This window comes from Miscanthus floridulus, chromosome 14 (genome assembly GCF_019320115.1).
Source record: "Miscanthus floridulus cultivar M001 chromosome 14, ASM1932011v1, whole genome shotgun sequence".
NCBI classification, from domain to species: domain Eukaryota; kingdom Viridiplantae; phylum Streptophyta; class Magnoliopsida; order Poales; family Poaceae; genus Miscanthus; species Miscanthus floridulus.
The window spans coordinates 68,304,535-68,317,163 of NC_089593.1; the positions used below are offsets into that span (position 1 = coordinate 68,304,535).

General features: G+C 44.3%; 1 pseudogene; it reads left to right on the plus strand.

The window, feature by feature from the left end:
• Positions 1–1,883: 1,883 nt before the first annotated feature.
• On the plus strand, positions 1,884–5,048 carry LOC136503647 (uncharacterized; annotated as a pseudogene).
• The last annotated feature ends 7,581 nt before the right edge of the window (positions 5,049–12,629 follow it).

The following is a 12,629-nucleotide window of genomic DNA, read 5'->3' on the forward strand; positions in this document are numbered from 1 at the left end:
TGCAGGGCGTGTTGGGACAACTTCAATTGTCAGCACATCAGACTAAAACTGCCAGTGCTAACTAGATACATAGGTAAGATAGAAGCTGGATATAACTTTAACAAACTCAGAGATTAACTAGATAGATAGGTAACTAGATAACAAAACTTTAGCTCAGTATTTTTAGCAACCAAATTCGAAATACAACTTTTGAAGTCCTACAGATCATCCTCAAAAAGTACTGGTTTGAGCACACAAGGGAAGGTTTGACTTTAAATTCCAAGATAATAAGTTGAAATCTCAAAATGCAACATGGAGATGCAGTGAACAACTCAATATACAGGGTGCCAACATATACTTTATCTTTTCAACAGACACTATAAATGACATGGAAAATGCTGCACAAATCTAATTGGATCGACACAACTGTAAAGCCCAATTAGGTGGGAAAAATAACCGGCATTCAAGTTTTTGACAAATAAACTATTTTGTTGTACAAGTCTAGGCTGCTGTAAGATCCAAAAGTGCCAATATGCTATGCTATGCTCTACCCTATCCTATGTTATGCTGCTCTATTTAAGCTCTGATCAGTGTCACAAGTACAACTATGTTTCATTGTCCAACTAACACCAAATCTTCCAACGATATATCCAAGTGATTTCAAATGCTTATAAGCCTAGAACAATATGAGCTATGAAGAATACAGAAGTTTAAGCAAAGCACCTAGCAGCCTTACAACTAGTTTAAATAAAGTAAGTCGACATGCAGTTGCACATATCCAAGATCAAGAAGATGTTGCAATCCTAAACATGCCTCAACTACTAGGCAATGATTTAGAAGACTTCGTTCTGTGAGCGTTCAGCGTTCCCTTCATCTGCTATCACTTGCTGGTTCAGGCTAGTAGCCATGTTGTTGGCGGCCATGCCCTCAAGGCCTTGAAAGTGGCACCAATACCTGTTGGTTCAGATGACATGAAAAATAAACAAACATTAGAAGATGAGCTGCTTCCTTTGGAAGAAAAACAACATGCAATTCCTATCAAACAAGTGAAATGAATGTACACCATACAGATCATGATGTTATAGGTTTGATCCCATCCATGCTAAGATGCAGGGGTGATGACACCAATGGAATTGAAAATAAATAGAGTATCATCAGAACCAAAAGAGCTGGCAAATATTCAGAGCTCAGAACTGAGACATGTAAAATGCTAAGGTAACAGGCAAGATAAGTTTAAGCGATATTATTCAGATAGGTAACTGAATCAACTGTTCAAATCATCCCACGTGGAACAACAAACATGAAAAGGGACATACTCAGTACATGACAATGTTTAATTAGCAGAAAAAACACTTGGGTGTCATATTGGCATATTCATATTTCTATACAACAATTCGGTGACTTATCTATGCAATCATGGACCTTTAGACAATAGAGTTTCAGGCAGAGGACAAACGAGCTATAGCAATTCTTATTCACTTAAGTATCACTATTTGTTGCTTTATAGCAATGATGCCTTCGTTTGCTTGTATGTCTTAGCCTGCAAACTTCAACCGAAAGCAAGCAATGCAAGCAGCAGAGGAAGAGGAGAGCAGTAGGCGTGTACCATCTCGCCGTTGGTGACGAGCGACACATTGGGGATGGGGCTAAAGCCAGGATGTGCGTCCCTGCCGTGGTCGTAGCTCATCTACGCCCTGAGCATGGACTCGGTGACATACTGCGGGTCATCGTCATGCCCCATGCCGCCATCCTACAAGCTGAACTTGCCCTCCAGGTCATCGACGTCGTCGTCCTCCTCGTCGCCCGCCACACGTGAGCAGCCCTCACGGCGCTCGTACTCGTAGCAGGTGCGGTAATTGGTGGTGGGCACCGGCTTGCCGAGCCCACCCTCCAGCTTCACCACCATGGACCGCCGCGTCCGTGGACACGCGCACCATGCCACCCGCACCCCACAGGCAGCGGGGACGACCACAAGCTGTGACTGGGAGCGCAGTCACCACCGTGGCCTCCACGTGCTCGGCTGGGGAGCTAAGGGCTGGTGAGAAGGGGTCGGACCCGGATCTCAATGGAGATGATGCAGGAGCCATGCAGCGTGTCGAGGTCCTCCCATGGATGGATCAATGGTGGCGGACAGCGGCGGCACAGAGACGGAGAATACAGAGACGACGACGAATGAACCCTAACAAGACAAAAATATTCAACTTTTTTAAAAGCAAATATTCATCTAACTATAGTACTTAAATCATATGTCCCAACTATACTACTCAAAACATTATTTTTATAATTGTGGATTTACCATTTTACCCTTGATTAAAAAAATAACTATGGAAAAGGAATTGCCACTCTTTTATTTGAAGTCATAATCCTCTCAACTTGGGAGGCATTACGGCGCATATGGGCCCACCGACCATAGACACATCTAACGCCTCCCTCGTTGACACCTCTCAATGCCTTCCCTCATATGGGTCCACCAATCATAGACACATCTAACACTTTCTGACGCCTCCCCATCCATAATAAAAAAAGTTCCAATCAATTTAGAAAATGGAGGGAAGTGACTGATGACTTGTAGGCTCTCTTAACCCTCTGGCCTTTTTTTACCTCGCCAACTGAGCCCTTGAGCTAAAGGCCTTTGCCCTTAGCAGGGAGCGAGGAACGGGATCCATTCAACGTTCATTGTCATTGCGGGTTCGAGGTGATGCCCGAGGCGGTGGCCACCCTCATGATGGATCGAGCGGGTACCTTGGCGTTGGTCATCCTCAGCGTCTTCATCATGGAGCAAGTGAGTTTCAGTTCCACCTTGGTTTTTATCCTATCGCGGGATCTATTCTGCAGTTGGGGTAAGCTTGCACCGCGCGCAGTTCAACCCAGCAGAATATCACTTCCGGCAGCGATCTCTGCATTCAGCTCGCCCGTACCTAGATTAGTCGATCACTCGATTCCTTCGAGTTTTTTTGAGTAAAATGCACTGTAGGTCCTTAAACTTGTTCTGCAATGTCATCCAGGTCTACGTACTTAGGAAACTAGGTTTATAGGTCCTTTAACTCGCTAAATGTATCATTTACATCCAAAATCGGGTTTGGGAGGCTGTTTTGTCTAGCCTGAACTACCACGTTGGCATGCAGGTAGAAAGGGCGGGAAATCTCCCGCCACTTTGTTTGTTGTTTTGTAGTATTCCCCTATCCATATTGCTCTCTCCCTCCTTTATGTATGTCTTCCCTATTTCCTCAGCCCCACTCTCTTTCCCCATTCTCATTCTTCTCCACCAGGCACCAGGACGCCATGGCTGCCCTTTCGACCTTGAGCTCTAGGAAGCAGCGGCCAAGGTTGAGGCCAGACCTCCCCCTGATCTGGTGCAACGAGTGTGGGAAGGCTGAGGTGGTCGATCGCCTGTCAACCACGATATTGAATCCAAGCCGCATCTTCTTCGTGAAGCTAAAGAAGGCCAAGTGAAGCTGAAGTTCAAATCATTCAACCTTGAGGATCTAGTCAATCCAACCTTTAAGGTAGGCATGATATTCTCTAATGTGGAGCTCCTAAGAAAAGCCATCACAAAGTACAGCCTAAAGCACAGAGTTGACATTAGGATGCCCAGGAATGACAGGAGCAGGGTTGGGGCTCATTGTGCTGTTGGCTGCCCCTGAACATTGTATGCTTCATTAGACAACAGAAATAAGGCATTCATGGTCAAAACTTATGTGGGAGAGCACAACTGCAGGAAGGAATTGGTTCTCAAGAGGTGCACAGCCAAGTGGCTATCAAAGAAGTACACTAAGACCTTTAGAGCAGATAGCAAGATGACACTAGGCAATTTTGCAAGGATTCTACAGAAGGACTAGAACCTGACACCCTCTAGGAGCAAGTTAGCTAGGGCAAGGAGAATGTCTGTGGATAGGATATAAGGTGATGAGCTTGAGCAGTTCAACCTGTTGTGGGATTTTGGTAATGAACTGAGGAGGTCAAACCCAGGAAGCACTTTCTATGTTGGTCTCAATGATGGCCATTTCAGTCACATGTATTTCTCACTTGATGCATGCAAAAGGGGGTTCCTAGCTGGCTGCAGGCCTATCATTTGCTTGGATAGATGTCACATTAAGACCAAGTTTGGAGGATGTTTGCTGACTGCAGTTGGTATAGACCCAAACAATTGCATATTTCCTATATCAATGGGCTATGTGGAGGTGGAGTCAAAGAGTACATGGAAATGGTTCCTTGAGACCCTCAAGCAAGACCTTGGGATTCAAAATACTTATCCATGGACTATAATGTCTGACAAGCAAAAGGTTATATACTTTGTCTGCTTGATGACTTATCCATTTTTTAAAACTTATTCTGTATTGTATACTAACTGTTTCAATGCATCTAGAGGGACTTATACCTGCTGTCTAAGATGTTTTCCTAGAGTCAGAACACAAGTTCTGTGTCAGACACTTGTACTCCAACTTTCAAGGTCATTTCCAAGGTGAGAACCTCAAAAACCAACTCTGGGCTTGTGCTAGGTCCACAATCGTGGCTGCCTAGGATAAGAACATGGAGAAAATGAAGACATTAGATGCATATGCACATAGATGGTTAGAACAGATGCCTCCCAACACTTGGGTTAGAGCTTTTTTAGTGAGTTTCCTAAGTGTGATATGTTGCTCAATAATTCATGTGAGGTATTCAACAAGTACATACTAGATGCAAGAGAAATGCCCATCCTCAGCATGATTATGAAGATCAAAGACCAACTAATGAACAGGGTGTACAACAAGCAGCAGGATGTTCATGACAAGTGGTCAGGCCCTATCTATCCCAAGATTAGGAAGAAAATTCTCCAAAACTCAGAGTGGGCCAACACTTGTTATGTTTCTCCTACTGGCAGAGGTGTTTTTGAAGTGAAAGATAGAGACTACCAGTACACAGTTAACATCTATGACAAGCACTATGACTGCAAGAGGTGGAACTTGACTGGCATTCCCTATAGTCATGCCATCTCTTGCCTGAGACATGAAAGGATCCCTGCTGAAGATGTCATACCTCAATGCAACACTACTGAAACTTATAGTGCTGTGTATGATTCAATGTGATGCCATGTTCTGACAAGACCAACTAGATGAAGATGAATGGTCCTAATATTGAGCCTCCAATATATGAGAAGAAGATAGGAAGGCCACCCAAATCTAGGAGGAAGCAACCCCATGAGATTCAGGGCAAAAATGGACCTTCAATGTCCAGGCATGGCATCATCATTCACTGTTCCTGGTGCCATGAGCCTAACCACAATTCCAAGGGATGTCCACTGAAGAAGGTAGTCATCATGCCGAAACAACAAGTGAGAAGGCATCCATCATCTTTTACAGCAACAACAGGAGATGAGGAAGAAGAGAATGCAACCTATACACAGCAAGGCACAGAGGAAGTGATGCCAGAACAGCACCTGCAGCCCATAGTGCAACCATTGGAGGTCCAAGAAACCATGTTGTCCCAGATGTTAGCATAGGTGAACTACTTGTAGCACAATTCCATTGTGATTAATGCAGCACAATTCATGGCCACTTGTCTTCATCTTCTTGCAGGTAGCAGGTCCTGTGAATGTGTCACTTGATCATGGGTCTCTCCCTTCCTCATCATTCATCGACAACAACCAGCCCACTACAAGGCCACTTGTCCTCACCACAGCAACAAAACAAGGAAGGTCCAAGCGCAAGAATCAGCCAAAGAAGAAGAATGGCACTTCCGCTGGAGAGAAACCTGCAAAGAAGAAGAAAAATCCACCAAAGAACAAAAGTCCTGCAACAAATCTTGGTTCTACTGCAGCACCAAACCTGAACTGATGGGCATGGTGCAGCCATTAACCATTTTGTTAATAGATTTTGGGTACACCTTTTGGTACAACTTTTGGGTATAGCTTTTGGTACACCTTTTGGGACAGATAGATGGCACACACACACACAGTTACAAACCTGCTATGAGGTCTGTGTGTTGGATGTGTTAGTTTACTGAAGATAGTGTCAAGTCTAAGATGGAGCTCATTGACATGTCTGGCTTCTATGCTATGGTAGCACCAAACCTCCGTATGGATGCAGACTATTATTTGGAAGTAATGAACAGTGACATTTTCACTCTTGTTGCTTGACTTATTTGAATAATTGTATGTTTTTATCTGATCTGTGCATACATACATATGAATTATAAGAAATCTTATTGATGCATAACAAAGGATTGAGTTCATACATAGCACTGGGATTGACTACATTCATTTCGTAGGCACTAAGGTTGTCAGCCTACATTCTAATGTTGTTCATATCTTCAACAGAACAAAGATAATGCACAATAAAGCCACAACACCACAACCACACAGAAGTACCAAGACCTTCTGTAATGCTACTACAACCTTAGCTGTGCCCACTAACACAAAAAGCACATTCTTGACATCTCCATCTTCCTCCTCGGGTTTCAGCAAGCCTTCAACCTCGGCCTCATCTTGTACATCTTGAATCTGCTCTCCTTTTTCTTGTGCACGTTTTAGCCTGCCCAACAGATCCACACGTAGTCTGCCTTCCAGTAGAAAAACGGGCAACCACGTCCTTCCCTCTGACAAGAACGAACAATATAAGGCATTAAACTCCAAGCCGACTAAACTGTTGGCAAATCAAGATTGAAGCAATACCTGATGATAGGGGCATACGAAGAAGATGCGGTTTGGATTCAATATCGTTGTTGATAGGCGCTTGACCACCTCAGCCTTCCCACACTCGTTGCACCAGATCAGGGGGAGGTCTGGCCTCAACCGTGGCAGCTGCTTCTTGGAGCTCGAGGTCGAAGGGGTAGCCATGGCATCTGGTGCCTGATGGAGAAGAATGAGAATGGGGAAAGAAAGTGGGGCTGAGGAAATGAGGAACACATACATAAAGGAGGGAGAGAGCAATATGGCCAGGGGGGAGACTGCAAAACAACCAACAAAATGGCAGGAGATTTCCCGTCCTTTCTACCTGTAGGCCTACGTGGCAGTCTAGGCCTAGACAAAACAGCCTTCCAAACCCGGTTTTGGATGTAAATGATACATTTAGCGAGTTAAATGATCTGTAAACCTGGTTTTCTAAGTACATAGACCTAGATGACATTGCAGAACAAGTTCAAGGACATACAGTGAATTTTACTCTTTTTTTTAGGGTTGGGCTAAGCGGGGTTTCACTGTCTGTTCAGCACCCAACGGTGCAGCAATCTTGTCTTGAGTTGAAGCTATTTTGGGGGATTTTTCGTTTCATCGATTTGAGTCCAAATCGGTTCGTTCTTTTTGTATCGATTCGTGCTATGACATGAGTTGAAGTTTTCCTAGGAGTTCATTTGATTGAATCGACTCGAGCTGCGAGAAATCGACGATTTTCATTTTTTGGGACTTTTTCGTGTTGTTGGCTCAATCTGAAATTTTCCGGAGATTGGGTAGAAATTGGGCCATGATTCTTTCAGAGATAGCTCACTCACTCACTTGTGATCCTCTGTGCGAAGTTTGGGATCCAATCATGGTGATTTGATCGAGTTTCCTTCGATTTTGTGGTCGTCCCTTTTCTCTGTTCGTTCTGGAGTCGGTCTCTGTTCCTGACCGTCAGGAGTCGGTTGGCCACCGGTGCGGTGTAGGTAGGGATGAAAACGGATCGGATACGGACGGATATCACCGATATTACATTTGTTTTTATATTTTTGTCCGGATTCGGATTCGAATATGAATAGTGTCAACTATGTCGGATATGATACGATTGGATATCGACATCATAAATATGCGATTTGAGTATTCGGATACGGATATGGTATCGGATGTTGGATATCCGGACTCGGATACGGACAGATCTCAACCCCTCTAAACGGATTCGGTTTCGAATACAGTCGAAAAATATCTGTATCGTTTTCGTCCCTGGGTGTAGGGTCGAGCAGTGCAGCACCTGCCTACCTCAGAGTGTAGCCGCATTTTGCTCAGAGTGCACCGGAGTGTGCTGTTCTTCTGCCGCCGGCGTCGTTTCCCAGTGCGTCCGTCCGCGACTCTCTATCTCTGTATGTTCGTTCTTTGCAGGGGTGCTGCTCTCCTTCAGAGGGACGCACGCGTGGGCTCTAGGCGCCGCGTGCATCAGGCACCAGGCCGGTGCTCTTCCTTGGGCCAAGCGCTCCGACCGTGCTCTCTCAGCAGAGCAGCTCGTTGATGGCTTTTGAGCGGCAAGTGCAGCAGCCAGTGCTTGCCTCTGATTTTGAGGGCCCGTTTGTTTCCGAGTAACAGGAACAGAGACTAAAACAGAAACTAAATAGTAATCTCTAATGGTGTTTGTTTGAATGGATTAGAGGATATTAAATGATATTAAAGCTGCTGAACAAAGACTAAAATATCCTCCATGTAGAGTGGGAGATCGGGAGGGGTGGGGACCGGAAAGAGTCATGGAGTGTCAATTTGGCCCATAAATCCTAATAAACCTCACCCTAAGGGACTTCTGTCTTTTAGTCTCTAGTCCATATTTTAGTCCCTCATATTTGGTTAAAATGGACTAATTGCCTGTTTAGATGCATTTGGAATGGCAAAACTTTTAGCCCTAATCTTTTGCTGCAAATCTTTAGACATTCAAACTTTATATCTTGGTATTTAGATGCATGGCAAAACTTTAGCACTTACCAAACAAAGACTGATTTGTCCTCATTTAATGACCTATTTGCTTCATTAATTGGCAGCCATGCATGCTGCATGCTGGCCTTGTTGCTGTTCGGCGCCTAGCTGCTGCTCCCTGGTGGTGCTGCTCGCCAAGACGCTGCACGCTGGCGGTGTTGCCATGCCCGGCGGTGTTTAGAAACAATAAAAAATTACACTTTATTGCATAATTATTCAATAGTTTAAGTTCACAATTCAATTGTCACCATCCATACAAATCAATCACACACGTCACAATAGAAGTACACCATTCAAATTGGCATGTTCTATTTAACAAACCAAGGGCTATTTGGTCACGGAAACCATTCATGATTGCGGATTCATCCCTTGCCGACGGTTGATGAGTACGTGGCTGAGAGACCGATGCCTCCAGTGGAACATAGTTCTCATCACGATCACAATGATCAAAGTCCATATCCACTATTCCACTCGGTCTAATGAAGTTATGGAGTGCCATGCATGCAATGATAATTTGGCTTTGCTTATGAGGTGCATAACTTGGCATATGCAACAAAATCCCCCACTTCATCTTCAAAACTCCAAACAACCTCTCAATGATATTTCTAAGAGATGAATGTGCATAGTTGAAGATCTCTTTTTTACCTTATGGCTCTGGGCCGTCGCAATACTCCCGAAGATGGTACTCGGTTCCCTTGTAGGACGCAAGATAACCCAGACGGTTTGGGTAGCCCGAGTCCACCAGGTAAAATTTTCTTACACAATGCAACATTTTTGTAAGTTTCAGCTACTTGAACTAGAAGCTCCAAATGCAACATTAGAAGGTGTTTACCTGTAGGTGGATGTGGAAAGATGTGGCTATACTTGGTCATAGCATTAGTGAACACTCTCATGTCATGTATAGAACCATACCATCCAACAAGAATAAATGTGAACCTCATGTCAAAGTCATAAAGAGCTAGCACATTCTGTGTTGTCATGCCCTTACGGCACATGTGCTAAACCAGCTTATCACTTGGCACCACACATGGTATGTGAGTGCCATCTAGTGCTTCTATACAATTGTTGAAGAAGGGAGGGAACTTAGGATTTGACAATCTAGGTTGAATTGTTCTGAATTCTAGGTCAACTGGCTTACTGATGTCTACAGCTAGCTTAACCACACATTGCAAAACTTTCTCAAAGTTGTTGCGAACTATGCCTAGTTATCTCTCAAATCTATCCTCGCCTTGCCTAACTGACAGTGGTGCTCCAAGCATCCAGAGGAATAATCCTAAAGCCTCAACCGAGGTAATCTTGGTACTTGATTTGAGGCCATATGACTCAACCAACATATCATGAAGTCAATGAAACACAGTTGGGCCTATTCTAAACATGTTGTAGCATCTGTTTCTATCTTCTAGAGTTCTCTCTACCCATTGCAGTCCAGTTAGCATTGGTTTCCTCCTCTTAGCCCTATTACAGTATTTGTCATAGTGAATAGCAAACAAAAGCATACCATCCATAAATTCACTGGCATCATCCTCAACAAGAAGTCTAAAGATTTCCTCATCACTTGATTCATCATAAGTGTCCCTAGCTCTTGCTGACACACTATCCTGACGCATAAATGCATCACAAACTCAGTTACATATGCTAGTAAAAAGTGCACATGCTCACATCACAATCATAATTCAAATTCATCACACCGTACAACATTGAATTCATAACAGACATAGTGCAAATGCCAAACATAGTTCAAATGACACACAGTTCAAATGACAGACATAGTTCAAATGACACATTTAGTTCAAATGATATGCTAAGTTCAAAAGACAGACTGAAGTTAAGATAATAGGATCTAGATCAGGTTGTTAACCCTTGCATGTTCCTCAATGAAGGCCAGTCTTCCTTCCACTGTAGTTGTTCTAATGAAGAACGTCATATTGCTTTCTTCACTTCAGATCCTGTGCACAACATACCACATCTTTTGGTTTGTCTCCTCTACACCACACTCTCTAGCCAACTGCTGCACATGCATAATCTTGTCATATTTGGTAGCCTCCTTTTGTTGCTTCGCTGCCAAATGTTGCTTGAAGTACTCATTCCTTTGAGCTTGAATCTTAGCGTTCTCGCTTATGTACTTGTTCATGGTCCGAACTGTTGGGCTCTTAGGCTGCTTGCGCGGACTAGAGCCAGTGGTGCTTGTGCTGCTTGCTCTCTTGTGGCTAGTGATGCTAACTAGAGTGCGCACATCAAGGTCCTCAACTGCCTCCTCCTCTTCTTCATCCACAGTGACACTTTCTCCAGCAACAAATGAGGTGGAGCCATCAACAGCTACATCATGGAACATTTGGTCCAATTGATCCATGTAATCTAGCCACCCCCACTTGCATTTCTTCTAGTCTGGGTGGCCCTGCACAACTTATCAATGTGAGTAAGTGTACAGCTAAGTAGATGTGAAACAACAAACAAGTAGTTTGGCAAGTACCTTAGTGTTGTCTTCCCACCATTGATTAGTGGCATCAATAGTGCCATCATCTCTACGGCCTAAGCCAGTGTCATTGCGCAGTCTTTGTATGAATTGCCATAGTCCCTTCAGTTGCCTAATCCTATTAGCGATATGTACTCTATCATGGACCAAATTGGTTGATGCAAAATACCTTCCTATGACCTCTCTCATCCCTGTCTTGTTCATGGTTCCTTTCATGCAGTTACCCTTATTAATTTGGACAACCCAAATATCACACAGTGTCCCAGTATTTGGTTCTGATCAATTTTCCCTATCCACTCTAGCTTAATCCATGCATAACAAGAGTACATACATACATTACGAAAACGGTAAATTACAACATCAATCATATTTGTCTAGGTTTGAGAATATACCGGGACTTGAGCGTTCGGAAGGATCTCTTGGATCTCGTCGTCTTCAGCATCATTCTGGTGGTTGATGTTGAAGTTGTCTTCCGCAAAAGTTGTCGTCGTGGGTCATCAACATCCACCGCGGTTCCTGGATCCAGCAGGCACGCTGGATGTAGATCCACACGAGCCGCGCACATCGGCGGTCACATGAGGCAAGGGAGGGCCACATCCACCACCCTAGGATCACAACACGGTGCGTGTGGCCATGGCGCCTCCTCCACCGCCACTATGAGCCACATGTAAGCCGAGGGTTTGACTGCCACTACGGATGCGAATGGGAGGTAGGCCCATGCTGTCGCTGATGCCTCCATCCTACGAGCCAGAGCGAAGGAGGCCTCATAGCCCGCCATTCTAGGCCACCCTTCGCCAGGGGAGTTGAGATTGAGTGCCGCCATGCCCATCCAGGGAGCATTGAAGCTTGTTGATGGTAGTTAACAACCAATATAAACCATCAATATAACATGTATAAGGGCATAAATATAATCACCAACGAATGTCTAGGGGTTTAAACTAACAAATTCTACGAGTTTTGGTGATTTTGTATTTTCTGCAGGGTTTATCTAGAAAACCATCAAGGTAGACATAAATATCAGATTTAATCACGTTTATCCGCAGCGAAACGGACACCAGACGGTTCTAGAAGACTCTAGAGGACTCCGTGCCAAGGTAGAGGGGCAGAGGCCGACCCCACCTATAAGCCACCCAGTCCCCTAGTCCCACATGTTAGCCCCTCCTTCGAATGTCGGTTCTCCACCGCCTCCTAGGTTGCATCCACATCGTACTTAAAGTCGGTTTGATCCAAGGGCTCACGTTGGATGCTCTGGGCTATATATATCAGCCCCTGCCACCCCCCGAGGAATAAGCATAAGTCATTTGAGAAGACAAAAACCCTAATCATCCTCATAGCTCCACCAACTCTAGGGCATAGCTAGTTAGGCTAGGTCTAGAGGGAGACAGGCAGGCTTCACTTGAATTCCCGATCATGTCAAGAGCGTGGTTTGGTATAATCTTTGTACCCCCTCTCTTTTGTACCTCCATTATTTTTATATGCTAGTTACAATTGTTATGGCAATATTAGTATTCATCTTATGCATGTTCTTTGTTATAATGTTCATCGTCT